The sequence below is a fragment of the Phyllobates terribilis genome, unplaced genomic scaffold (genome assembly GCF_046119375.1).
Source record: "Phyllobates terribilis strain yellow unplaced genomic scaffold, ASM4611937v1 Scaffold_8__6_contigs__length_399053987, whole genome shotgun sequence".
Classification (NCBI taxonomy): domain Eukaryota; kingdom Metazoa; phylum Chordata; class Amphibia; order Anura; family Dendrobatidae; genus Phyllobates; species Phyllobates terribilis.
Genome location: NW_027362768.1, coordinates 347,753,094 through 347,779,810, shown reverse-complemented (window position 1 = coordinate 347,779,810; position 26,717 = coordinate 347,753,094). Strand labels below are relative to the sequence as shown.

Sequence of the window (26,717 nt, the reverse complement as noted above, 5' to 3'; positions counted from 1 at the left end):
TCTGGCTTCTGCAACTTTTAACATGAAAAATCCAATGAGGAGAAGAAAAGCAAAGCCAAAGAGTCCATCCCAAAATCCGACAAACAAGCCAAATGAACAAAAAGCATTGAATTCAATTCTTTCTGATTTTAGAAACTGCATTAAAGAAGGGGTGCACCGGTCCTGGAGATACTGCAATACCAGGTCAATGCGTGGAGTGGACAGAGCAAGTGTAACGGGACCGGGAGGCGGAACCTCTGAGCTATTATACAAGGGGGCGGCCCTTGTAAGGGAGCGGGTGGCAGTCTCTGGGTGAACGGACAGGGAGTTACGGCAAGTGATCAGGGCAGTCTCTGGGTAAGGGGTAGGTACAACCTGTGATGGCAGAGCCTCCGGGTAGGCTAGCAGGCAGGTGGTAGATGTGTGCTCCCAGGTGAGCAAGCGAGAGTCTCTGGAATAGCAGGTGGTCACGGCACGTGACGGCGGAACCTCCGGGCTGGCAGACAGGTAGGTAACGGAGAAGCGCTCCCAGGTGAGCGGGCAAGAGTCTCTGGAATAGCTGGTGGTCACCGCACGTGACAACGGGACCTCCGGGCTGGCAAGTAGGCAGGTAACGGAGATGCGCTCCCAAGTGAGCGGGCAAGAGTCTCTGAGATAGCTGGTGGTCACAGCACGTGACAACGGAGCCTCCGGGCTGGCAAGCAGGCAGATAACGGAGAAGCGCTCCCAGGTGAGCGGGCAAGCTGGTCCATAGACAGACTGACCGGAGTAGTAAGGCAGACCGTCGGACCTCAGGCAAGCAGGCAGGTAGCTGATATGCGCTCCCAGGTGAGCGGGCAGGCTGGTCCTTTAGACAGACTGACAGGAGTAGTAAGGCAGACCGTCGGACCTCAGACTGGCAGACAGGTAACAAGTATTCTGGCAGGAATCAGGCAGGTAACTAGCAGGAAACTGGCAGGAAACTGGCAGGTAACTGGCAGGTAACTGGCAACGGGACCTGAGGGCTGAAGCACAGGTGAGACACAGGTGCAAACAACATTGCTCGGGCACCTCCATCTTGGAGGAGGTGCCTTATATATGATGAAGTCCTCCGGCCATTGGCCGGGGACTCCTTAGGACGGCGCGCGCGGTCCCTTTAAGAGGAGGGGAGCGCGCGCGCGCGCGCCCTAAGCACAGGGGCCGGGAAGGAGCGCGCGCTGAGAGCAGAGCGGGGAGAGGACGCCGGGCACGGAGCAGAGCGGTGAGGGGAGCAGCGTCCCTGCCTAGCAGAGGGCAGGGACGCCATCGCTACAGTACCCCCCCCTTTAGGCCCCCCCTTTTTTAGGCCAGACAGAAATTTAGCTAGGATGAGAGGGGCATGGATGTTCTCCCGGGGCTCCCACGTTCTCTCCTCAGGACCAAACCCCTTCCAATCTACCAGAAAAAAGGTCTTTCCTCTTACCCTTTTGGTGGCAAGAATGTTCTCTACCTCAAACTCGTCCTCAGCAGAAACCGGAGCAGGAGGCGTACCTGTAGACTTGGAAAAAGAGTTAAGCACTACAGGTTTGAGGAGAGACACATGGAAGGAGTTAGGGATCCGTAAGTTGGCCGGGAGTTTCAATTTATAGGCCACCGGGTTGATCTGACTGATGACCTCCAGTGGGCCGATGAACCGAGGCCCTAACTTATAGGAAGGGATCTTGAGCCGGACATATTTGGACGAGAGCCAGACTTTATCCCCAGGGCGGAATTGAGGAGGGTCCAGACGTTTTTTGTCAGCGTGTCTTTTCATACGCTCGGATGACAGAAGGAGTGCGGACCGGGTACTCTCCCATATGGAGGAAAATTTGTTAACAAGAGATTCCGCAGCCGGATTGTCCGCCGAGGTGGAGACGGGAAACGGGATCCGAGGATGCTGACCGAAGACTATAAAAAACGGGGATTTGGAGGAAGACTCGCTCTCGTGATTGTTGTACGAGAATTCGGCCCATGGCAGGAGATCCACCCAGTCAGAATGGTGGGCATTAACGAAGTGCCGAAGGTAACTGGTCAGGTTCTGATTGATCCGCTCCACTTGACCATTAGACTGTGGGTGGTAAGCGGAGGAGAAGTCCAGGGTGACGTCCAGCAATTTACAAGTGGCTCTCCAGAAACGGGAAGTGAACTGTACCCCACGATCCGACACGATGTGACGGGGCAGGCCATGAAGACGGAAGATGTGGTGGATAAAGTCTTTAGCCAGCTCGGGTGCAGACGGAAGACCTGGCAGTGGAATGAAGTGAGCCATCTTGGAGAAGCGGTCAGCGACCACCCAAATGACCGTACAACCGGCAGAGACGGGTAGATCAGTAATGAAGTCCATCGCTATATGCTGCCAGGGGGCAGCAGGTACTGGCAGAGGTAGGAGGCGGCCGGCCGGCAGGTGTCTCGGAACTTTGTTGCGGGCGCAGGACACACAGGCAGAAACAAAGTCTATTACATCCTTGTGCAGGTTAGGCCACCAGTAGTGCCGGGTAATAAGCTGGAGTGTCTTTTTCTGACCGGCGTGGCCAGCTAGTTTAGACGAATGACCCCAGTGTAGGATCTTCTCCCGATCAGGTACTGGTACGAACGTCTTACCAGGAGGAAGACGATTTAGACTCACGGGAGCCACCTGCATTACTCTGGCGGGATCGATGATATGTTTCGGATCCTCCTCGAGATCAGACACCAGAAAGGACCGAGACAAGGCGTCCGCCTTGACGTTTTTGTCAGCCGGGCGAAAATGAAGGATAAAATCAAAACGAGCAAAAAACAAGGACCACCGGGCTTGGCGCGGGTTAAGTCTCTGGGCATGCTGGAGGTAAGCCAAGTTCTTGTGGTCAGTGTAAATTATTACCGGGTGAAGAGCCCCCTCGAGCAGGTAACGCCACTCCTCCAATGCCAGTTTGATGGCCAATAACTCTCGGTCTCCTATGGAATAGTTGCGCTCAGAGGAGGAGAAGAGTTTAGAGAAGAAGCCACAAGTTACCATCCTCCCGGAAGATGATTTTTGAGTAAGTACCGCTCCGGCTCCAGAGGAGGAGGCGTCAACTTCCAGGAAGAACTGTTTGTTGCCATCTGGGCGATGCAGCACCGGGGCGGAAGAGAAGGCCTGTTTAAGGGAAAGAAAGGCCTCCTCTGCTTCGGGTGGCCACTCTTTGGGATTAGTACCTTTACGGGTGAGCGCAGAAATTGGGGCCGTCCGGGAAGAGAAGTGTGGAATGAAGAGGCGGTAGTAGTTGGCGAAGCCCAGGAATCGCTGAATGGCCTTCAACCCCTCCGGTCGGGGCCATTTCTCGATGGCAGACAGTTTCTCAGGATCCATTTGTAGGCCGGTCTGAGAGATAATGTAGCCCAGAAACGGAAGCGAGGTCTGCTCAAAGAGGCACTTCTCAAATTTAGCGTAGAGATGGTTCTGCCTTAGCCTGAGCAGGACCTGACGAACGTCCCTCCGGTGAGTCTGGAGATCCGGAGAGAAGACCAAGATGTCGTCCAGGTACACCACTACGCAGGAGTAGAGAAGGTCACGGAAGATGTCATTGACCAACTCTTGAAAGACGGCAGGAGCGTTACAGAGACCAAAGGGCATTACCAGGTATTCATAGTGGCCGTCCCGGGTGTTGAATGCCGTCTTCCATTCATCCCCCTGACGAATACGAACCAGGTTGTACGCCCCACGAAGGTCCAGTTTGGTGAAGATCCTAGCCCCCCTCAGGCGATCAAATAATTCTGGAATGAGCGGAAGGGGGTACTTATTCTTCACCGTGATCAGGTTTAGGCCTCTATAGTCTATACAGGGACGGAGAGAGCCGTCCTTCTTTTTGACGAAAAAGAAGCCTGCTCCCGCCGGGGAGGTAGATTTCCGGATGAATCCTCTGGCCAGATTCTCCTCAATATATTCGGACATTGACCGGGTCTCAGCAGCGGATAAAGGATAGATACGCCCACGGGGAGGAGTAGTACCGGGTAGCAGATCGATGGGACAGTCGTATGGTCTATGTGGTGGTAATGTCTCTGCCTCCTTTTTATTAAAGACATCTGCATAAGACCAATAAGGAATCGGAAGTCCAGGTAGATTAGCTGGGGTAGGAGAGGGACGGACGGGATGGACGGGAACCAGGCAGGTTTTATGACAGTCTTGTCCCCAGCGAAGGACCTCTCCGGTTTGCCAGTCTAGCACGGGTGCATGTCTCTGGAGCCAGGGCAGACCTAACAAGAGGGCGTGAGAGAGTCCAGGCAGAACATGAAAGGAGATACTTTCAGAATGCAGCATTCCCACCTGCAGGGTAATGGATTCGGTGATGAGTTGAATGGGGCGAGGTAAGAGGCCCCCATCCACGGCAGCGACAGACAAGGGTACAGCCAGAGGTTTGGTAGGGATGCGGTATTTCTCAACCAGGGACTGTGAAATAAGGTTCCCGGCTGCTCCAGAGTCAAGTTGGGCTAGTTCGAAATAACGGTTCTCCCCGTAGATGATCGAAACTGACAACAGCAGGGATGGAGAGGATTTATTCTTGTCTAGGTGGACCTCTCTGAGCGAACCTAGACACAGGCGTTTTCCGACCTCTCCGGGCAGGCACGGATCCGGTGCTCCTTACTGCCACAGTAGAAGCAGCTCCCCTCGGCACGGCGTGAGTCCTGACGGGTTTTGACCATCTTGGTCTGGTCGACCTGCATAGGCTCAGGAGAGTGTACCTGGGGAGAGATGGAGGGAATGACGGGTTTCTGGAAAGTAGGAGCTAAACGTGGAATCCTTCTCTCACGGGTGACCTCTTTGGCACGCTCCTGGAACCGTAGGTCAATCCGGGTGGCAAGGGTTATTAGATCATCGAGAGAGGTAGGAATGTCCCGACCAGCAAGTTCATCTTTAATACGACCGGACAGACCCTCCCAGAAGACGGATACCAGAGCGTCGTTATCCCAGGCCAGCTCCGAGGCAAGGGTGCGGAACCGTATGGCATATTGGCCCACGGTGAGACCCTCCTGACGGAGGCGTAGCAGAGAGGATGCGGATGAGGTCTTCCGTCCGGGTTCGTCGAAGACTTTCCGGAAAGCCGAGAGAAAAGCAGGCAAGTTGGACACCAGGGGGTCTCCTCTCTCCCATAGAGGATTTAGCCAGGCCAGGGCCTCCCCGGTGAGATGGGACATGATAAAGGCAATTTTGGCCCGGTCGGAATTAAACTGATGGGACAAAAGTTCAAAGTGCAGGGTGCACTGATTTATGAAGCCCCGAGCCTGGACGGGGTCGCCTCCGAAGCGAGGAGGTGCAGAAAGCCGGGGTCCGGGGTAGGATACCATAGTATTAGTGGGCAGCGGAGCTGCCGGATTGCAAGATATGGCACTGGCGGAGGTTGTTGGTGGATCAGACAGGGTGTTCAGGCGAGTATTAACATTCCGCAGATGACCCAGGATGGCCTCCTGTTGGGACTTCTGACGGGACAGTTCAAGACAGAGGTCCGAGAGCGAGGGAGCTTGGGTGCCACCGGGTTCCATGGCCCGAGCAAACTGTAACGGGACCGGGAGGCGGAACCTCTGAGCTATTATACAAGGGGGCGGCCCTTGTAAGGGAGCGGGTGGCAGTCTCTGGGTGAACGGACAGGGAGTTACGGCAAGTGATCAGGGCAGTCTCTGGGTAAGGGGTAGGTACGACCTGTGATGGCAGAGCCTCCGGGTAGGCTAGCAGGCAGGTGGTAGATGTGTGCTCCCAGGTGAGCAAGCGAGAGTCTCTGGAATAGCAGGTGGTCACGGCACGTGACGGCGGAACCTCCGGGCTGGCAGACAGGTAGGTAACGGAGAAGCGCTCCCAGGTGAGCGGGCAAGAGTCTCTGGAATAGCTGGTGGTCACCGCACGTGACAACGGGACCTCCGGGCTGGCAAGTAGGCAGGTAACGGAGATGCGCTCCCAAGTGAGCGGGCAAGAGTCTCTGAGATAGCTGGTGGTCACAGCACGTGACAACGGAGCCTCCGGGCTGGCAAGCAGGCAGATAACGGAGAAGCGCTCCCAGGTGAGCGGGCAAGCTGGTCCATAGACAGACTGACCGGAGTAGTAAGGCAGACCGTCGGACCTCAGGCAAGCAGGCAGGTAGCTGATATGCGCTCCCAGGTGAGCGGGCAGGCTGGTCCTTTAGACAGACTGACAGGAGTAGTAAGGCAGACCGTCGGACCTCAGACTGGCAGACAGGTAACAAGTATTCTGGCAGGAATCAGGCAGGTAACTAGCAGGAAACTGGCAGGAAACTGGCAGGTAACTGGCAGGTAACTGGCAACGGGACCTGAGGGCTGAAGCACAGGTGAGACACAGGTGCAAACAACATTGCTCGGGCACCTCCATCTTGGAGGAGGTGCCTTATATATGATGAAGTCCTCCGGCCATTGGCCGGGGACTCCTTAGGACGGCGCGCGCGGTCCCTTTAAGAGGAGGGGAGCGCGCGCGCGCGCGCCCTAAGCACAGGGGCCGGGAAGGAGCGCGCGCTGAGAGCAGAGCGGGGAGAGGACGCCGGGCACGGAGCAGAGCGGTGAGGGGAGCAGCGTCCCTGCCTAGCAGAGGGCAGGGACGCCATCGCTACAGCAAGCTCTTTTTCCATCTCCCTGTTCTAAAAATCCATTTAATATATGGTCCCCAGATAGGGGACGTATCAGATATTAAACTGATAAGAACAGATACTACACTTGATCTTAGCCAAAAGGCCGAGAAGCGATAACCAGAATTGGTTTCCGACTACGGTGCCACCCAAGGATTCTGAAAAGTCCATTTGTGGAGATGGCCACCTGGACTCCCGTTAAGAAGACATGCTGTCAACCTCTAGATCCCTCACATGCCTGCACTTTTCGGCTTGCTGCTGCTGCAATCCACGCGTTTTAGATCTGCATAACTCCACCTCTTTTAGCACAGTACCCTCAACCCCCGGCTGTTCCCACCCGCCTCAACACCGTTGGAAGGGAGGAGAACCAATTAAGGCGGGGGGGGGGTGGAACGAGCAGCTGTCTACCCTTAGCAGGAGGGTTGCTGATTAATTACCTCTCCTGCTGCTGCTGCTGCTGCTGGCTGTCCAGCAGCAGACTGAAGGTGGCTGCTGCTGTGCGCAGGTATATAAAGGCTCAGAGCCTATTATGACACGCGCAGCCAGCGTTCCATTGCCACATTCCGTCTACTGCAGGCGGGATACCTGGATGGCTGAATGTCACTGAGAAGCTCACAGAGACCGCCATAAGCAACAGTTTAAAAGAATGCCACAGACTAATCAACCAAACTTTTTGGGTTGGTTTCTCTTTTATAGTCTGCAGGCATTAAATGAAAGAAGTCAGTGTTCCAGCAGAGGGAGACAACGTTTCAGAAAAGGCATTGTAGCAAACCAAAAAAGAAATTTTAAGCGCAGCAGAGTAACCAGCTCACATACCTGTTAGCTCAGGTGAGTTTAAAAGGCTGCTGTTGATTACAAGGGCATTTGCTAAATAGATGGTGTGTGTGCAACAATATACTGAAAGGTCAATTATATTGTGCAGCTTATCTCACCACCTGTAGTTATTTAGGTGAAAGCTCCAAAATGCTTGCCTAATATGTCTGTTTATCCAAAAGGAAGTATAGAGGGAGAGCTAGATAGATAGCATTGCATTACATTACATGGCAATGCAATGCACAGTTGCTGAAGTTGAACCAAAATGAGCTTGTCATCTGGCTTCTGCAACTTTTAACATGAAAAATCCAATGAGGAGAAGAAAAGCAAAGCCAAAGAGTCCATCCCAAAATCCGACAAACAAGCCAAATGAACAAAAAGCATTGAATTCAATTCTTTCTGATTTTAGAAACTGCATTAAAGAAGGGGTGCACCGGTCCTGGAGATACTGCAATACCAGGTCAATGCGTGGAGTGGACAGAGCAAGCTCTTTTTCCATCTCCCTGTTCTAAAAATCCATTTAATATATGGTCCCCAGATAGGGGACGTATCAGATATTAAACTGATAAGAACAGATACTACACTTGATCTTAGCCAAAAGGCCGAGAAGCGATAACCAGAATTGGTTTCCGACTACGGTGCCACCCAAGGATTCTGAAAAGTCCATTTGTGGAGATGGCCACCTGGACTCCCGTTAAGAAGACATGCTGTCAACCTCTAGATCCCTCACATGCCTGCACTTTTCGGCTTGCTGCTGCTGCAATCCACGCGTTTTAAATCTGCATAACTCCACCTCTTTTAGCACAGTACCCTCAACCCCCCGCTGTTCCCACCCGCCTCAACACCGTTGGAAGGGAGGAGAACCAATTAAGGCGGGGGGGGGGGGGGGTGGAACGAGCAGCTGTCTACCCTTAGCAGGAGGGTTGCTGATTAATTACCTCTCCTGCTGCTGCTGCTGCTGCTGGCTGTCCAGCAGCAGACTGAAGGTGGCTGCTGCTGTGCGCAGGTATATAAAGGCTCAGAGCCTATTATGACACGCGCAGCCAGCGTTCCATTGCCACATTCCGTCTACTGCAGGCGGGATACCTGGATGGCTGAATGTCACTGAGAAGCTCACAGAGACCGCCATAAGCAACAGTTTAAAAGAATGCCACAGACTAATCAACCAAACTTTTTGGGTTGGTTTCTCTTTTATAGTCTGCAGGCATTAAATGAAAGAAGTCAGTGTTCCAGCAGAGGGAGACAACGTTTCAGAAAAGGCATTGTAGCAAACCAAAAAAGAAATTTTAAGCGCAGCAGAGTAACCAGCTCACATACCTGTTAGCTCAGGTGAGTTTAAAAGGCTGCTGTTGATAACAAGGGCATTTGCTAAATAGATGGTGTGTGTGCAACAATATACTGAAAGGTCAATTATATTGTGCAGCTTATCTCACCACCTGTAGTTATTTAGGTGAAAGCTCCAAAATGCTTGCCTAATATGTCTGTTTATCCAAAAGGAAGTATAGAGGGAGAGCTAGATAGATAGCATTGCATTACATTACATGGCAATGCAATGCACAGTTGCTGAACTTGAACCAAAATGAGCTTGTCATCTGGCTTCTGCAACTTTTAACATGAAAAATCCAATGAGGAGAAGAAAAGCAAAGCCAAAGAGTCCATCCCAAAATCCGACAAACAAGCCAAATGAACAAAAAGCATTGAATTCAATTCTTTCTGATTTTAGAAACTGCATTAAAGAAGGGGTGCACCGGTCCTGGAGATACTGCAATACCAGGTCAATGCGTGGAGTGGACAGAGCAAGCTCTTTTTCCATCTCCCTGTTCTAAAAATCCATTTAATATATGGTCCCCAGATAGGGGACGTATCAGATATTAAACTGATAAGAACAGATACTACACTTGATCTTAGCCAAAAGGCCGAGAAGCGATAACCAGAATTGGTTTCCGACTACGGTGCCACCCAAGGATTCTGAAAAGTCCATTTGTGGAGATGGCCACCTGGACTCCCGTTAAGAAGACATGCTGTCAACCTCTAGATCCCTCACATGCCTGCACTTTTCGGCTTGCTGCTGCTGCAATCCACGCGTTTTAGATCTGCATAACTCCACCTCTTTTAGCACAGTACCCTCAACCCCCGGCTGTTCCCACCCGCCTCAACACCGTTGGAAGGGAGGAGAACCAATTAAGGCGGGGGGGGGGGGTGGAACGAGCAGCTGTCTACCCTTAGCAGGAGGGTTGCTGATTAATTACCTCTCCTGCTGCTGCTGCTGCTGCTGGCTGTCCAGCAGCAGACTGAAGGTGGCTGCTGCTGTGCGCAGGTATATAAAGGCTCAGAGCCTATTATGACACGCGCAGCCAGCGTTCCATTGCCACATTCCGTCTACTGCAGGCGGGATACCTGGATGGCTGAATGTCACTGAGAAGCTCACAGAGACCGCCATAAGCAACAGTTTAAAAGAATGCCACAGACTAATCAACCAAACTTTTTGGGTTGGTTTCTCTTTTATAGTCTGCAGGCATTAAATGAAAGAAGTCAGTGTTCCAGCAGAGGGAGACAACGTTTCAGAAAAGGCATTGTAGCAAACCAAAAAAGAAATTTTAAGCGCAGCAGAGTAACCAGCTCACATACCTGTTAGCTCAGGTGAGTTTAAAAGGCTGCTGTTGATAACAAGGGCATTTGCTAAATAGATGGTGTGTGTGCAACAATATACTGAAAGGTCAATTATATTGTGCAGCTTATCTCACCACCTGTAGTTATTTAGGTGAAAGCTCCAAAATGCTTGCCTAATATGTCTGTTTATCCAAAAGGAAGTATAGAGGGAGAGCTAGATAGATAGCATTGCATTACATTACATGGCAATGCAATGCACAGTTGCTGAAGTTGAACCAAAATAAGCTTGTCATCTGGCTTCTGCAACTTTTAACATGAAAAATCCAATGAGGAGAAGAAAAGCAAAGCCAAAGAGTCCATCCCAAAATCCGACAAACAAGCCAAATGAACAAAAAGCATTGAATTCAATTCTTTCTGATTTTAGAAACTGCATTAAAGAAGGGGTGCACCGGTCCTGGAGATACTGCAATACCAGGTCAATGCGTGAAGTGGACAGAGCAAGCTCTTTTTCCATCTCCCTGTTCTAAAAATCCATTTAATATATGGTCCCCAGATAGGGGACGTATCAGATATTAAACTGATAAGAACAGATACTACACTTGATCTTAGCCAAAAGGCCGAGAAGCGATAACCAGAATTGGTTTCCGACTACGGTGCCACCCAAGGATTCTGAAAAGTCCATTTGTGGAGATGGCCACCTGGACTCCCGTTAAGAAGACATGCTGTCAACCTCTAGATCCCTCACATGCCTGCACTTTTCGGCTTGCTGCTGCTGCAATCCACGCGTTTTAGATCTGCATAACTCCACCTCTTTTAGCACAGTACCCTCAACCCCCGGCTGTTCCCACCCGCCTCAACACCGTTGGAAGGGAGGAGAACCAATTAAGGCGGGGGGGGGGGTGGAACGAGCAGCTGTCTACCCTTAGCAGGAGGGTTGCTGATTAATTACCTCTCCTGCTGCTGCTGCTGCTGGCTGTCCAGCAGCAGACTGAAGGTGGCTGCTGCTGTGCGCAGGTATATAAAGGCTCAGAGCCTATTATGACACGCGCAGCCAGCGTTCCATTGCCACATTCCGTCTACTGCAGGCGGGATACCTGGATGGCTGAATGTCACTGAGAAGCTCACAGAGACCTCCATAAGCAACAGTTTAAAAGAATGCCACAGACTAATCAACCAAACTTTTTGGGTTGGTTTCTCTTTTATAGTCTGCAGGCATTAAATGAAAGAAGTCAGTGTTCCAGCAGAGGGAGACAACGTTTCAGAAAAGGCATTGTAGCAAACCAAAAAAGAAATTTTAAGCGCAGCAGAGTAACCAGCTCACATACCTGTTAGCTCAGGTGAGTTTAAAAGGCTGCTGTTGATAACAAGGGCATTTGCTAAATAGATGGTGTGTGTGCAACAATATACTGAAAGGTCAATTATATTGTGCAGCTTATCTCACCACCTGTAGTTATTTAGGTGAAAGCTCCAAAATGCTTGCCTAATATGTCTGTTTATCCAAAAGGAAGTATAGAGGGAGAGCTAGATAGATAGCATTGCATTACATTACATGGCAATGCAATGCACAGTTGCTGAACTTGAACCAAAATGAGCTTGTCATCTGGCTTCTGCAACTTTTAACATGAAAAATCCAATGAGGAGAAGAAAAGCAAAGCCAAAGAGTCCATCCCAAAATCCGACAAACAAGCCAAATGAACAAAAAGCATTGAATTCAATTCTTTCTGATTTTAGAAACTGCATTAAAGAAGGGGTGCACCGGTCCTGGAGATACTGCAATACCAGGTCAATGCGTGGAGTGGACAGAGCAAGCTCTTTTTCCATCTCCCTGTTCTAAAAATCCATTTAATATATGGTCCCCAGATAGGGGACGTATCAGATATTAAACTGATAAGAACAGATACTACACTTGATCTTAGCCAAAAGGCCGAGAAGCGATAACCAGAATTGGTTTCCGACTACGGTGCCACCCAAGGATTCTGAAAAGTCCATTTGTGGAGATGGCCACCTGGACTCCCGTTAAGAAGACATGCTGTCAACCTCTAGATCCCTCACATGCCTGCACTTTTCGGCTTGCTGCTGCTGCAATCCACGCGTTTTAGATCTGCATAACTCCACCTCTTTTAGCACAGTACCCTCAACCCCTGGCTGTTCCCACCCGCCTCAACACCGTTGGAAGGGAGGAGAACCAATTAAGGCGGGGGGGGGGGGGGGGTGGAACGAGCAGCTGTCTACCCTTAGCAGGAGGGTTGCTGATTAATTACCTCTCCTGCTGCTGCTGCTGCTGCTGGCTGTCCAGCAGCAGACTGAAGGTGGCTGCTGCTGTGCGCAGGTATATAAAGGCTCAGAGCCTATTATGACACGCGCAGCCAGCGTTCCATTGCCACATTCCGTCTACTGCAGGCGGGATACCTGGATGGCTGAATGTCACTGAGAAGCTCACAGAGACCGCCATAAGCAACAGTTTAAAAGAATGCCACAGACTAATCAACCAAACTTTTTGGGTTGGTTTCTCTTTTATAGTCTGCAGGCATTAAATGAAAGAAGTCAGTGTTCCAGCAGAGGGAGACAACGTTTCAGAAAAGGCATTGTAGCAAACCAAAAAAGAAATTTTAAGCGCAGCAGAGTAACCAGCTCACATACCTGTTAGCTCAGGTGAGTTTAAAAGGCTGCTGTTGATAACAAGGGCATTTGCTAAATAGATGGTGTGTGTGCAACAATATACTGAAAGGTCAATTATATTGTGCAGCTTATCTCACCACCTGTAGTTATTTAGGTGAAAGCTCCAAAATGCTTGCCTAATATGTCTGTTTATCCAAAAGGAAGTATAGAGGGAGAGCTAGATAGATAGCATTGCATTACATTACATGGCAATGCAATGCACAGTTGCTGAAGTTGAACCAAAATAAGCTTGTCATCTGGCTTCTGCAACTTTTAACATGAAAAATCCAATGAGGAGAAGAAAAGCAAAGCCAAAGAGTCCATCCCAAAATCCGACAAACAAGCCAAATGAACAAAAAGCATTGAATTCAATTCTTTCTGATTTTAGAAACTGCATTAAAGAAGGGGTGCACCGGTCCTGGAGATACTGCAATACCAGGTCAATGCGTGGAGTGGACAGAGCAAGCTCTTTTTCCATCTCCCTGTTCTAAAAATCCATTTAATATATGGTCCCCAGATAGGGGACGTATCAGATATTAAACTGATAAGAACAGATACTACACTTGATCTTAGCCAAAAGGCCGAGAAGCGATAACCAGAATTGGTTTCCGACTACGGTGCCACCCAAGGATTCTGAAAAGTCCATTTGTGGAGATGGCCACCTGGACTCCCGTTAAGAAGACATGCTGTCAACCTCTAGATCCCTCACATGCCTGCACTTTTCGGCTTGCTGCTGCTGCAATCCACGCGTTTTAGATCTGCATAACTCCACCTCTTTTAGCACAGTACCCTCAACCCCCGGCTGTTCCCACCCGCCTCAACACCGTTGGAAGGGAGGAGAACCAATTAAGGCGGGGGGGGGGGTGGAACGAGCAGCTGTCTACCCTTAGCAGGAGGGTTGCTGATTAATTACCTCTCCTGCTGCTGCTGCTGCTGGCTGTCCAGCAGCAGACTGAAGGTGGCTGCTGCTGTGCGCAGGTATATAAAGGCTCAGAGCCTATTATGACACGCGCAGCCAGCGTTCCATTGCCACATTCCGTCTACTGCAGGCGGGATACCTGGATGGCTGAATGTCACTGAGAAGCTCACAGAGACCTCCATAAGCAACAGTTTAAAAGAATGCCACAGACTAATCAACCAAACTTTTTGGGTTGGTTTCTCTTTTATAGTCTGCAGGCATTAAATGAAAGAAGTCAGTGTTCCAGCAGAGGGAGACAACGTTTCAGAAAAGGCATTGTAGCAAACCAAAAAAGAAATTTTAAGCGCAGCAGAGTAACCAGCTCACATACCTGTTAGCTCAGGTGAGTTTAAAAGGCTGCTGTTGATAACAAGGGCATTTGCTAAATAGATGGTGTGTGTGCAACAATATACTGAAAGGTCAATTATATTGTGCAGCTTATCTCACCACCTGTAGTTATTTAGGTGAAAGCTCCAAAATGCTTGCCTAATATGTCTGTTTATCCAAAAGGAAGTATAGAGGGAGAGCTAGATAGATAGCATTGCATTACATTACATGGCAATGCAATGCACAGTTGCTGAACTTGAACCAAAATGAGCTTGTCATCTGGCTTCTGCAACTTTTAACATGAAAAATCCAATGAGGAGAAGAAAAGCAAAGCCAAAGAGTCCATCCCAAAATCCGACAAACAAGCCAAATGAACAAAAAGCATTGAATTCAATTCTTTCTGATTTTAGAAACTGCATTAAAGAAGGGGTGCACCGGTCCTGGAGATACTGCAATACCAGGTCAATGCGTGGAGTGGACAGAGCAAGCTCTTTTTCCATCTCCCTGTTCTAAAAATCCATTTAATATATGGTCCCCAGATAGGGGACGTATCAGATATTAAACTGATAAGAACAGATACTACACTTGATCTTAGCCAAAAGGCCGAGAAGCGATAACCAGAATTGGTTTCCGACTACGGTGCCACCCAAGGATTCTGAAAAGTCCATTTGTGGAGATGGCCACCTGGACTCCCGTTAAGAAGACATGCTGTCAACCTCTAGATCCCTCACATGCCTGCACTTTTCGGCTTGCTGCTGCTGCAATCCACGCGTTTTAGATCTGCATAACTCCACCTCTTTTAGCACAGTACCCTCAACCCCCGGCTGTTCCCACCCGCCTCAACACCGTTGGAAGGGAGGAGAACCAATTAAGGCGGGGGGGGGGGGTGGAACGAGCAGCTGTCTACCCTTAGCAGGAGGGTTGCTGATTAATTACCTCTCCTGCTGCTGCTGCTGCTGCTGGCTGTCCAGCAGCAGACTGAAGGTGGCTGCTGCTGTGCGCAGGTATATAAAGGCTCAGAGCCTATTATGACACGCGCAGCCAGCGTTCCATTGCCACATTCCGTCTACTGCAGGCGGGATACCTGGATGGCTGAATGTCACTGAGAAGCTCACAGAGACCGCCATAAGCAACAGTTTAAAAGAATGCCACAGACTAATCAACCAAACTTTTTGGGTTGGTTTCTCTTTTATAGTCTGCAGGCATTAAATGAAAGAAGTCAGTGTTCCAGCAGAGGGAGACAACGTTTCAGAAAAGGCATTGTAGCAAACCAAAAAAGAAATTTTAAGCGCAGCAGAGTAACCAGCTCACATACCTGTTAGCTCAGGTGAGTTTAAAAGGCTGCTGTTGATAACAAGGGCATTTGCTAAATAGATGGTGTGTGTGCAACAATATACTGAAAGGTCAATTATATTGTGCAGCTTATCTCACCACCTGTAGTTATTTAGGTGAAAGCTCCAAAATGCTTGCCTAATATGTCTGTTTATCCAAAAGGAAGTATAGAGGGAGAGCTAGATAGATAGCATTGCATTACATTACATGGCAATGCAATGCACAGTTGCTGAAGTTGAACCAAAATAAGCTTGTCATCTGGCTTCTGCAACTTTTAACATGAAAAATCCAATGAGGAGAAGAAAAGCAAAGCCAAAGAGTCCATCCCAAAATCCGACAAACAAGCCAAATGAACAAAAAGCATTGAATTCAATTCTTTCTGATTTTAGAAACTGCATTAAAGAAGGGGTGCACCGGTCCTGGAGATACTGCAATACCAGGTCAATGCGTGGAGTGGACAGAGCAAGCTCTTTTTCCATCTCCCTGTTCTAAAAATCCATTTAATATATGGTCCCCAGATAGGGGACGTATCAGATATTAAACTGATAAGAACAGATACTACACTTGATCTTAGCCAAAAGGCCGAGAAGCGATAACCAGAATTGGTTTCCGACTACGGTGCCACCCAAGGATTCTGAAAAGTCCATTTGTGGAGATGGCCACCTGGACTCCCGTTAAGAAGACATGCTGTCAACCTCTAGATCCCTCACATGCCTGCACTTTTCGGCTTGCTGCTGCTGCAATCCACGCGTTTTAGATCTGCATAACTCCACCTCTTTTAGCACAGTACCCTCAACCCCCGGCTGTTCCCACCCGCCTCAACACCGTTGGAAGGGAGGAGAACCAATTAAGGCGGGGGGGGGGGTGGAACGAGCAGCTGTCTACCCTTAGCAGGAGGGTTGCTGATTAATTACCTCTCCTGCTGCTGCTGCTGCTGGCTGTCCAGCAGCAGACTGAAGGTGGCTGCTGCTGTGCGCAGGTATATAAAGGCTCAGAGCCTATTATGACACGCGCAGCCAGCGTTCCATTGCCACATTCCGTCTACTGCAGGCGGGATACCTGGATGGCTGAATGTCACTGAGAAGCTCACAGAGACCTCCATAAGCAACAGTTTAAAAGAATGCCACAGACTAATCAACCAAACTTTTTGGGTTGGTTTCTCTTTTATAGTCTGCAGGCATTAAATGAAAGAAGTCAGTGTTCCAGCAGAGGGAGACAACGTTTCAGAAAAGGCATTGTAGCAAACCAAAAAAGAAATTTTAAGCGCAGCAGAGTAACCAGCTCACATACCTGTTAGCTCAGGTGAGTTTAAAAGGCTGCTGTTGATAACAAGGGCATTTGCTAAATAGATGGTGTGTGTGCAACAATATACTGAAAGGTCAATTATATTGTGCAGCTTATCTCACCACCTGTAGTTATTTAGGTGAAAGCTCCAAAATGCTTGCCTAATATGTCTGTTTATCCAAAAGGAAGTATAGAGGGAGAGCTAGATAGATAGCATTGCATTACATTACATGGCAATGCAATGCACAGTTGCTGAACTTGAACCAAAATGAGCTTGTCATCTGGCTTCTGCAACTTTTAACATGAAAAATCCAATGAGGAGAAGAAAAGCAAAGCCAAAGAGTCCATCCCAAAATCCGACAAACAAGCCAAATGAACAAAAAGCATTGAATTCAATTCTTTCTGATTTTAGAAACTGCATTAAAGAAGGGGTGCACCGGTCCTGGAGATACTGCAATACCAGGTCAATGCGTGGAGTGGACAGAGCAAGCTCTTTTTCCATCTCCCTGTTCTAAAAATCCATTTAATATATGGTCCCCAGATAGGGGACGTATCAGATATTAAACTGATAAGAACAGATACTACACTTGATCTTAGCCAAAAGGCCGAGAAGCGATAACCAGAATTGGTTTCCGACTACGGTGCCACCCAAGGATTCTGAAAAGTCCATTTGTGGAGATGGCCACCTGGACTCCCGTTAAGAAGACATGCTGTCAACCTCTAGATCCCTCACATGCCTGCACTTTTCGGCTTGCTGCTGCTGCAATCCACGCGTTTTAGATCTGCATAACTCCACCTCTTTTAGCACAGTACCCTCAACCCCCGGCTGTTCCCACCCGCCTCAACACCGTTGGAAGGGAGGAGAACCAATTAAGGCGGGGGGGGGGGTGGAACGAGCAGCTGTCTACCCTTAGCAGGAGGGTTGCTGATTAATTACCTCTCCTGCTGCTGCTGCTGCTGGCTGTCCAGCAGCAGACTGAAGGTGGCTGCTGCTGTGCGCAGGTATATAAAGGCTCAGAGCCTATTATGACACGCGCAGCCAGCGTTCCATTGCCACATTCCGTCTACTGCAGGCGGGATACCTGGATGGCTGAATGTCACTGAGAAGCTCACAGAGACCGCCATAAGCAACAGTTTAAAAGAATGCCACAGACTAATCAACCAAACTTTTTGGGTTGGTTTCTCTTTTATATTCTGCAGGCATTAAATGAAAGAAGTCAGTGTTCCAGCAGAGGGAGACAACGTTTCAGAAAAGGCATTGTAGCAAACCAAAAAAGAAATTTTAAGCGCAGCAGAGTAACCAGCTCACATACCTGTTAGCTCAGGTGAGTTTAAAAGGCTGCTGTTGATAACAAGGGCATTTGCTAAATAGATGGTGTGTGTGCAACAATATACTGAAAGGTCAATTATATTGTGCAGCTTATCTCACCACCTGTAGTTATTTAGGTGAAAGCTCCAAAATGCTTGCCTAATATGTCTGTTTATCCAAAAGGAAGTATAGAGGGAGAGCTAGATAGATAGCATTGCATTACATTACATGGCAATGCAATGCACAGTTGCTGAAGTTGAACCAAAATGAGCTTGTCATCTGGCTTCTGCAACTTTTAACATGAAAAATCCAATGAGGAGAAGAAAAGCAAAGCCAAAGAGTCCATCCCAAAATCCGACAAACAAGCCAAATGAACAAAAAGCATTGAATTCAATTCTTTCTGATTTTAGAAACTGCATTAAAGAAGGGGTGCACCGGTCCTGGAGATACTGCAATACCAGGTCAATGCGTGGAGTGGACAGAGCAAGCTCTTTTTCCATCTCCCTGTTCTAAAAATCCATTTAATATATGGTCCCCAGATAGGGGACGTATCAGATATTAAACTGATAAGAACAGATACTACACTTGATCTTAGCCAAAAGGCCGAGAAGCGATAACCAGAATTGGTTTCCGACTACGGTGCCACCCAAGGATTCTGAAAAGTCCATTTGTGGAGATGGCCACCTGGACTCCCGTTAAGAAGACATGCTGTCAACCTCTAGATCCCTCACATGCCTGCACTTTTCAGCTTGCTGCTGCTGCAATCCACGCGTTTTAGATCTGCATAACTCCACCTCTTTTAGCACAGTACCCTCAACCCCTGGCTGTTCCCACCCGCCTCAACACCGTTGGAAGGGAGGAGAACCAATTAAGGCGGGGGGGGGGGTTGAACGAGCAGCTGTCTACCCTTAGCAGGAGGGTTGCTGATTAATTACCTCTCCTGCTGCTGCTGCTGCTGCTGGCTGTCCAGCAGCAGACTGAAGGTGGCTGCTGCTGTGCGCAGGTATATAAAGGCTCAGAGCCTATTATGACACGCGCAGCCAGCGTTCCATTGCCACATTCCGTCTACTGCAGGCGGGATACCTGGATGGCTGAATGTCACTGAGAAGCTCACAGAGACCGCCATAAGCAACAGTTTAAAAGAATGCCACAGACTAATCAACCAAACTTTTTGGGTTGGTTCCTCTTTTATAGTCTGCAGGCATTAAATGAAAGAAGTCAGTGTTCCAGCAGAGGGAGACAACGTTTCAGAAAAGGCATTGTAGCAAACCAAAAAAGAAATTTTAAGCGCAGCAGAGTAACCAGCTCACATACCTGTTAGCTCAGGTGAGTTTAAAAGGCTGCTGTTGATAACAAGGGCATTTGCTAAATAGATGGTGTGTGTGCAACAATATACTGAAAGGTCAATTATATTGTGCAGCTTATCTCACCACCTGTAGTTATTTAGGTGAAAGCTCCAAAATGCTTGCCTAATATGTCTGTTTATCCAAAAGGAAGTATAGAGGGAGAGCTAGATAGATAGCATTGCATTACATTACATGGCAATGCAATGCACAGTTGCTGAAGTTGAACCAAAATGAGCTTGTCATCTGGCTTCTGCAACTTTTAACATGAAAAATCCAATGAGGAGAAGAAAAGCAAAGCCAAAGAGTCCATCCCAAAATCCGACAAACAAGCCAAATGAACAAAAAGCATTGAATTCAATTCTTTCTGATTTTAGAAACTGCATTAAAGAAGGGGTGCACCGGTCCTGGAGATACTGCAATACTAGGTCAATGCGTGGAGTGGACAGAGCAAGCTCTTTTTCCATCTCCCTGTTCTAAAAATCCATTTAATATATGGTCCCCAGATCGGGGACGTATCAGATATTAAACTGATAAGAACAGATACTACACTTGATCTTAGCCAAAAGGCCTAGAAGCGATATCCAGAATTGGTTTCCGACTACGGTGCCACCCAAGGATTCTGAAAAGTCCATTTGTGGAGATGGCCACCTGGACTCCCGTTAAGAAGACATGCTGTCAACCTCTAGATCCCTCACATGCCTGCACTTTTCGGCTTGCTGCTGCTGCAATCCACGCGTTTTAGATCTGCATAACTCCACCTCTTTTAGCACAGTACCCTCAACCCCCGGCTGTTCCCACCCGCCTCAACACCGTTGGAAGGGAGGAGAACCAATTAAGGCGGGGGGGGGGTGGAACGAGCAGCTGTCTACCCTTAGCAGGAGGGTTGCTGATTAATTACCTCTCCTGCTGCTGCTGCTGCTGCTGGCTGTCCAGCAGCAGACTGAAGGTGGCTGCTGCTGTGCGCAGGTATATAAAGGCTCAGAGCCTATTATGACACGCGCAGCCAGCGTTCCATTGCCACATTCCGTCTACTGCAGGCGGGATACCTGGATGGCTGAATGTCACTGAGAAGCTCACAGAGACCGCCATAAGCAACAGTTTAAAAGAATGCCACAGACTAATCAACCAAACTTTTTGGGTTGGTTTCTCTTTTATAGTCTGCAGGCATTAAATGAAAGAAGTCAGTGTTCCAGCAGAGGGAGACAACGTTTCAGAAAAGGCATTGTAGCAAACCAAAAAAGAAATTTTAAGCGCAGCAGAGTAACCAGCTCACATACCTGTTAGCTCAGGTGAGTTTAAAAGGCTGCTGTTGATAACAAGGGCATTTGCTAAATAGATGGTGTGTGTGCAACAATATACTGAAAGGTCAATTATATTGTGCAGCTTATCTCACCACCTGTAGTTATTTAGGTGAAAGCTCCAAAATGCTTGCCTAATATGTCTGTTTATCCAAAAGGAAGTATAGAGGGAGAGCTAGATAGATAGCATTGCATTACATTACATGGCAATGCAATGCACAGTTGCTGAAGTTGAACCAAAATGAGCTTGTCATCTGGCTTCTGCAACTTTTAACATGAAAAATCCAATGAGGAGAAGAAAAGCAAAGCCAAAGAGTCCATCCCAAAATCCGACAAACAAGCCAAATGAACAAAAAGCATTGAATTCAATTCTTTCTGATTTTAGAAACTGCATTAAAGAAGGGGTGCACCGGTCCTGGAGATACTGCAATACCAGGTCAATGCGTGGAGTGGACAGAGCAAGCTCTTTTTCCATCTCCCTGTTCTAAAAATCCATTTAATATATGGTCCCCAGATAGGGGACGTATCAGATATTAAACTGATAAGAACAGATACTACACTTGATCTTAGCCAAAAGGCCTAGAAGCGATATCCAGAATTGGTTTCCGACTACGGTGCCACCCAAGGATTCTGAAAAGTCCATTTGTGGAGATGGCCACCTGGACTCCCGTTAAGAAGACATGCTGTCAACCTCTAGATCCCTCACATGCCTGCACTTTTCGGCTTGCTGCTGCTGCAATCCACGCGTTTTAGATCTGCATAACTCCACCTCTTTTAGCACAGTACCCTCAACCCCCGGCTGTTCCCACCCGCCTCAACACCGTTGGAAGGGAGGAGAACCAATTAAGGCGGGGGGGGGGGTGGAACGAGCAGCTGTCTACCCTTAGCAGGAGGGTTGCTGATTAATTACCTCTCCTGCTGCTGCTGCTGCTGCTGGCTGTCCAGCAGCAGACTGAAGGTGGCTGCTGCTGTGCGCAGGTATATAAAGGCTCAGAGCCTATTATGACACGCGCAGCCAGCGTTCCATTGCCACATTCCGTCTACTGCAGGCGGGATACCTGGATGGCTGAATGTCACTGAGAAGCTCACAGAGACCGCCATAAGCAACAGTTTAAAAGAATGCCACAGACTAATCAACCAAACTTTTTGGGTTGGTTTCTCTTTTATAGTCTGCAGGCATTAAATGAAAAAAGTCAGTGTTCCAGCAGAGGGAGACAACGTTTCAGAAAAGGCATTGTAGCAAACCAAAAAAGAAATTTTAAGCGCAGCAGAGTAACCAGCTCACATACCTGTTAGCTCAGGTGAGTTTAAAAGGCTGCTGTTGATAACAAGGGCATTTGCTAAATAGATGGTGTGTGTGCAACAATATACTGAAAGGTCAATTATATTGTGCAGCTTATCTCACCACCTGTAGTTATTTAGGTGAAAGCTCCAAAATGCTTGCCTAATATGTCTGTTTATCCAAAAGGAAGTATAGAGGGAGAGCTAGATAGATAGCATTGCATTACATTACATGGCAATGCAATGCACAGTTGCTGAAGTTGAACCAAAATGAGCTTGTCATCTGGCTTCTGCAACTTTTAACATGAAAAATCCAATGAGGAGAAGAAAAGCAAAGCCAAAGAGTCCATCCCAAAATCCGACAAACAAGCCAAATGAACAAAAAGCATTGAATTCAATTCTTTCTGATTTTAGAAACTGCATTAAAGAAGGGGTGCACCGGTCCTGGAGATACTGCAATACCAGGTCAATGCGTGGAATGGACAGAGCAACCTCTTTTTCCATCTCCCTGTTCTAAAAATCCATTTAATATATGGTCCCCAGATAGGGGACGTATCAGATATTAAACTGATAAGAACAGATACTACACTTGATCTTAGCCAAAAGGCCGAGAAGCGATAACCAGAATTGGTTTCCGACTACGGTGCCACCCAAGGATTCTGAAAAGTCCATTTGTGGAGATGGCCACCTGGACTCCCGTTAAGAAGACATGCTGTCAACCTCTAGATCCCTCACATGCCTGCACTTTTCGGCTTGCTGCTGCTGCAATCCACGCGGTTTAGATCTGCATAACTCAACCTCTTTTAGCACAGTACCCTCAACCCCCGGCTGTTCCCACCCGCCTCAACACCGTTGGAAGGGAGGAGAACCAATTAAGGCGGGGGGGGGGGTGGAACGAGCAGCTGTCTACCCTTAGCAGGAGGGTTGCTGATTAATTACCTCTCCTGCTGCTGCTGCTGCTGCTGGCTGTCCAGCAGCAGACTGAAGGTGGCTGCTGCTGTGCGCAGGTATATAAAGGCTCAGAGCCTATTATGACACGCGCAGCCAGCGTTCCATTGCCACATTCCGTCTACTGCAGGCGGGATACCTGGATGGCTGAATGTCACTGAGAAGCTCACAGAGACCGCCATAAGCCACAGTTTAAAAGAATGCCACAGACTAATCAACCAAACTTTTTGGGTTGGTTTCTCTTTTATAGTCTGCAGGCATTAAATGAAAGAAGTCAGTGTTCCAGCAGAGGGAGACAACGTTTCAGAAAAGGCATTGTAGCAAACCAAAAAAGAAATTTTAAGCGCAGCAGAGTAACCAGCTCACATACCTGTTAGCTCAGGTGAGTTTAAAAGGCTGCTGTTGATAACAAGGGCATTTGCTAAATAGATGGTGTGTGTGCAACAATATACTGAAAGGTCAATTATATTGTGCAGCTTATCTCACCACCTGTAGTTATTTAGGTGAAAGCTCCAAAATGCTTGCCTAATATGTCTGTTTATCCAAAAGGAAGAATAGAGGGAGAGCTAGATAGATAGCATTGCATTACATTACATGGCAATGCAATGCACAGTTGCTGAAGTTGAACCAAAATGAGCTTGTCATCTGGCTTCTGCAACTTTTAACATGAAAAATCCAATGAGGAGAAGAAAAGCAAAGCCAAAGAGTCCATCCCAAAATCCGACAAACAAGCCAAATGAACAAAAAGCATTGAATTCAATTCTTTCTGATTTTAGAAACTGCATTAAAGAAGGGGTGCACCGGTCCTGGAGATACTGCAATACCAGGTCAATGCGTGGAGTGGACAGAGCAAGCTCTTTTTCCATCTCCCTGTTCTAAAAATCCATTTAATATATGGTCCCCAGATAGGGGACGTATCAGATATTAAACTGATAAGAACAGATCAGGTTTCAACATATTTTATTAAGTGCGTAAAAGATGGTTTACAATCAAAAAACAACAACACAAACAGTACATTATTAAAACACAGAATTCCACCCATAAAAACCCCATATACGATTGGCATCCCTTCTCCCAATACATTTGACATCACTCAAGTAATAAATATACATCTGGCTAAAAGCAATTTTAAGACAATCCTTCACAGAAATAGCATCACGTTTAAAAAGTAAAATATTGTGTGCCTTCCAAAGGGCGTCTTTAAAACAGTTAATCATACACCAACATATACAATACTGTTGAGGGGTCGGACATTTAAAAAGGCCATATAAAACATATTCATGGTTAAAATCTCTTAAACCGCAAGTCCATTTTAAAAGAATCCCAACTTTGTGCCAAAGTTCCTGTGCAAATGGGCAATTCCACATAAGGTGCAAGGTGATTTCGTCATAAACACATGAGTCTCTGGGGCATTTTGCTCTGGCCACCAGGCCTCTCCTGTGTTGAAACTCTCTGGTGGGGAGGCACTGGTGGACCACCATCCATGCGATATCCTTATGTCCATTTGCTAAGAATTTCCCGAAGACATTCTTCCAAACTTGCTTCGACCTCTCTTCTGAGAAATTTACTATGGGGGTCACATCTTCATTCCTCCTCAGAAAAGATAAAAGCTTCTTGCGGTCTTTAAAAATGTCCATATTAAAATCACCAAGGCTATAAAATCGAACAGTCTTTTCTAAGATTGCTTGGTGTTTGGGGGGGCATAGTAAAACAGGGGAATTCAACGACAACTTAAACCATCTTTTAAAAATCATCCCACAAGTATATTTTAAAAAATAACTTAGCGCACTATTACCATTAAAATGTTTGAAACAAAAGCAGAAATAATTTAAATACAAATAAATATGTAAGTCGGGGACATCCCTTCCGCCGTTCATTTTATTCTTCCTCATTATTTCTCGCCTTAATTTTTCCATTTTGGAGTTCCATAAAAACATAAAGATCATCCTAGTCATTTTTTTAATTAAAACATCAGAGGGGGGGTACACCATAGCTATATACAGTATGAGGGGTAACAACACTGATTTTATAATTAAAATTTTCCCCTCCATTGTTAGGGACCTCAAACCCCAAAATGATATTTTCTTTGACATTTTTTCTATGACACTCTCCGAGCTTTGAGTTCCCACATTCTCCTCGTTAAAAACAACTCCAAGAATTTTTACATTGTCTCGTTTTATAGTGAGCTGCGGGAGTTGGGCGGTGTCCCAGGATCCCAAAGTCAGACATTCAGATTTATTTAAATTAAGTTTAAAACCGGATGCCTGGGAAAAAAAATCAATGCGCAACACCGCCCTCCGGAGGGAAGCAGGGTACACGCACACAACCGTCACGTCATCCATGTAGCCAAAGACTCTCACATCACTGCCACCTCCGCCAGGAACAGGAACCCCTCTAATCACTTTGTCTTTTCTTATTGCGCTCAGCAGGGGCTCCATGGCGCAGATGAACAGGATGGGCGACAAGGGGCATCCCTGCTTCACTCCGGACTCAAGGGGAACTCCATCTGTTAAAAAGCCATTAAGAGAAATTTGACTAAAACAATTTTTATATAAAATCTTAATACAATTTAAAAGCATATTAGGGATACCCATTCTTTTTAAAACTCTAAAAAGAAATCTATGAGAGACTCTATCGAAAGCTTTTTCAAAATCTAGGGCTAAAAGAGCTACATTTTGACCCCGGTCTCTGGAATACCAAATTACATCCCTTAATACGTTTAAAACCTCTGAAATACTTCTGCCTGGTACACTACAAACCTGCTCAGGCTGGATTAGTTTGGCAATGACACTCCTGAGCCGGTCAGCAACCACCTTAGCAAGTACCTTGTAATCAACGTTTAGGAGAGTTATGGGTCTCCAATTCGCTAGAGTACTGCGGTCACCTTTTTTATATATCAAAGACACCACTCCTCTCCTCCACGAAAATGGCAACTGTTCAGAAATAAAAACTTCTTTAAAAAGCATAAAAAGGTCCTCTTTTAAAATGTCCCAAAAAGTAAGGTAAAATTCTACAGGTAGTCCGTCACACCCAGGTGCTTTACCCTTAGAGAAACTTTTAAAAACATAAAATAATTCCTCTAAAACAATATCGCGTTCTAAAAACTCCTGGTCTGTAAAATTTAACTTAAAATCGAGATCATTAAGAGCATCAGATAAAAAGGACTCATCTATACACTTTTTACTAAAAAGATGCTTATAAAAGTTAAAAGTAGCATTCAACATTCCCTGCATAGATGTTTTACCCTCTAGATTTGTGATCACTTCTCTTTTATCCATGACTTTTTTGAAGAAGAAGCGAGAGCACTTCTCCCCCTCCTCCAAGTGCTGCACTCTAGAGTTAAAAATAATCTCTTTCCCCTTTGTGTCTATGCAGTTCTGGATTTCAGTTTTTAGGCTAGCAATATCATCTCCCACCTCCACCCCTAGCTCTTTGAATTTAAAAAGTGTTTGCAGTTTGGTGTTAAGATCACTAAAACATCTTTTTTTCTCTCTAGCTTTACGTCTCCCTGCTTTTATAAAAAACATTCTGACTTTTTTTTTCAAATTTTCCCACCAGGTTACCATAGGGGCATCAGAAGGTTTTTGTCGCCGCCAGGCTTGATAGGCTTTACCAAAGTCTTGTCGAATCAGAGGGTCCTCCAGCAGGTAAGTACTTAGACGCCAGAGGCCCCTGTTGACCCTCTGTTCATCCCGGTATTCTAGATGCACCTCCAAGCCCTTATGGTCAGAAAATATATTTGATGTTAAAACACATTTTACAGGGTTAAAATCATCTGATAGGAAAATAAAATCGATCCTGGAAGACACCCCTCTTCCGGACCATGTATAACCAGGGTCCGTCGGCAGAAGTGACCTCCACGCATCGCATAATTTAAAATCAGTTATAAAATCTTTCAATAGATGACATGACTTATCCAATTTGCGTAAAGGGTCACCCCCTGCTCGTTGTTCACTAGCACAAAGACAATTAAAATCACCCCCTACGATCAGG

At 47.2% G+C, this 26,717-nt stretch overlaps 13 non-coding genes and 1 pseudogene across 13 annotated transcripts; all 14 read right to left on the bottom strand.

The window, feature by feature from the left end:
* Positions 1 to 6,498: 6,498 nt before the first annotated feature.
* On the bottom strand, positions 6,499 to 6,678 carry LOC141160081 (U2 spliceosomal RNA; annotated as a pseudogene).
* A 1,118-nt stretch (positions 6,679 to 7,796) lies between these two features.
* Positions 7,797 to 7,987, bottom strand: LOC141158711 (U2 spliceosomal RNA). The gene has a single exon (XR_012248737.1). It is a non-coding gene; the product is annotated as a U2 spliceosomal RNA (small nuclear RNA).
* A 1,123-nt stretch (positions 7,988 to 9,110) lies between these two features.
* Positions 9,111 to 9,301, bottom strand: LOC141158710 (U2 spliceosomal RNA). The gene has a single exon (XR_012248736.1). It is a non-coding gene; the product is annotated as a U2 spliceosomal RNA (small nuclear RNA).
* A 1,120-nt stretch (positions 9,302 to 10,421) lies between these two features.
* Positions 10,422 to 10,612, bottom strand: LOC141159654 (U2 spliceosomal RNA). The gene has a single exon (XR_012249657.1). It is a non-coding gene; the product is annotated as a U2 spliceosomal RNA (small nuclear RNA).
* Positions 10,613 to 11,728: 1,116 nt separating this feature from the next.
* Positions 11,729 to 11,919, bottom strand: LOC141158708 (U2 spliceosomal RNA). The gene has a single exon (XR_012248734.1). It is a non-coding gene; the product is annotated as a U2 spliceosomal RNA (small nuclear RNA).
* A 1,124-nt stretch (positions 11,920 to 13,043) lies between these two features.
* Positions 13,044 to 13,234, bottom strand: LOC141158707 (U2 spliceosomal RNA). The gene has a single exon (XR_012248733.1). It is a non-coding gene; the product is annotated as a U2 spliceosomal RNA (small nuclear RNA).
* A 1,116-nt stretch (positions 13,235 to 14,350) lies between these two features.
* Positions 14,351 to 14,541, bottom strand: LOC141158706 (U2 spliceosomal RNA). Its single transcript, XR_012248732.1, has one exon. It is a non-coding gene; the product is annotated as a U2 spliceosomal RNA (small nuclear RNA).
* A 1,120-nt stretch (positions 14,542 to 15,661) lies between these two features.
* On the bottom strand, positions 15,662 to 15,852 carry LOC141158705 (U2 spliceosomal RNA). The gene has a single exon (XR_012248731.1). It is a non-coding gene; the product is annotated as a U2 spliceosomal RNA (small nuclear RNA).
* A 1,116-nt stretch (positions 15,853 to 16,968) lies between these two features.
* Positions 16,969 to 17,159, bottom strand: LOC141158704 (U2 spliceosomal RNA). Its single transcript, XR_012248730.1, has one exon. It is a non-coding gene; the product is annotated as a U2 spliceosomal RNA (small nuclear RNA).
* Positions 17,160 to 18,275: 1,116 nt separating this feature from the next.
* On the bottom strand, positions 18,276 to 18,466 carry LOC141158703 (U2 spliceosomal RNA). The gene has a single exon (XR_012248729.1). It is a non-coding gene; the product is annotated as a U2 spliceosomal RNA (small nuclear RNA).
* Positions 18,467 to 19,585: 1,119 nt separating this feature from the next.
* LOC141159974 (U2 spliceosomal RNA) lies at positions 19,586 to 19,776 on the bottom strand. The gene has a single exon (XR_012249966.1). It is a non-coding gene; the product is annotated as a U2 spliceosomal RNA (small nuclear RNA).
* A 1,118-nt stretch (positions 19,777 to 20,894) lies between these two features.
* Positions 20,895 to 21,085, bottom strand: LOC141159516 (U2 spliceosomal RNA). Its single transcript, XR_012249522.1, has one exon. It is a non-coding gene; the product is annotated as a U2 spliceosomal RNA (small nuclear RNA).
* Positions 21,086 to 22,204: 1,119 nt separating this feature from the next.
* Positions 22,205 to 22,395, bottom strand: LOC141160043 (U2 spliceosomal RNA). Its single transcript, XR_012250032.1, has one exon. It is a non-coding gene; the product is annotated as a U2 spliceosomal RNA (small nuclear RNA).
* A 1,119-nt stretch (positions 22,396 to 23,514) lies between these two features.
* On the bottom strand, positions 23,515 to 23,704 carry LOC141160166 (U2 spliceosomal RNA). Its single transcript, XR_012250128.1, has one exon. It is a non-coding gene; the product is annotated as a U2 spliceosomal RNA (small nuclear RNA).
* Positions 23,705 to 26,717: the final 3,013 nt, after the last annotated feature.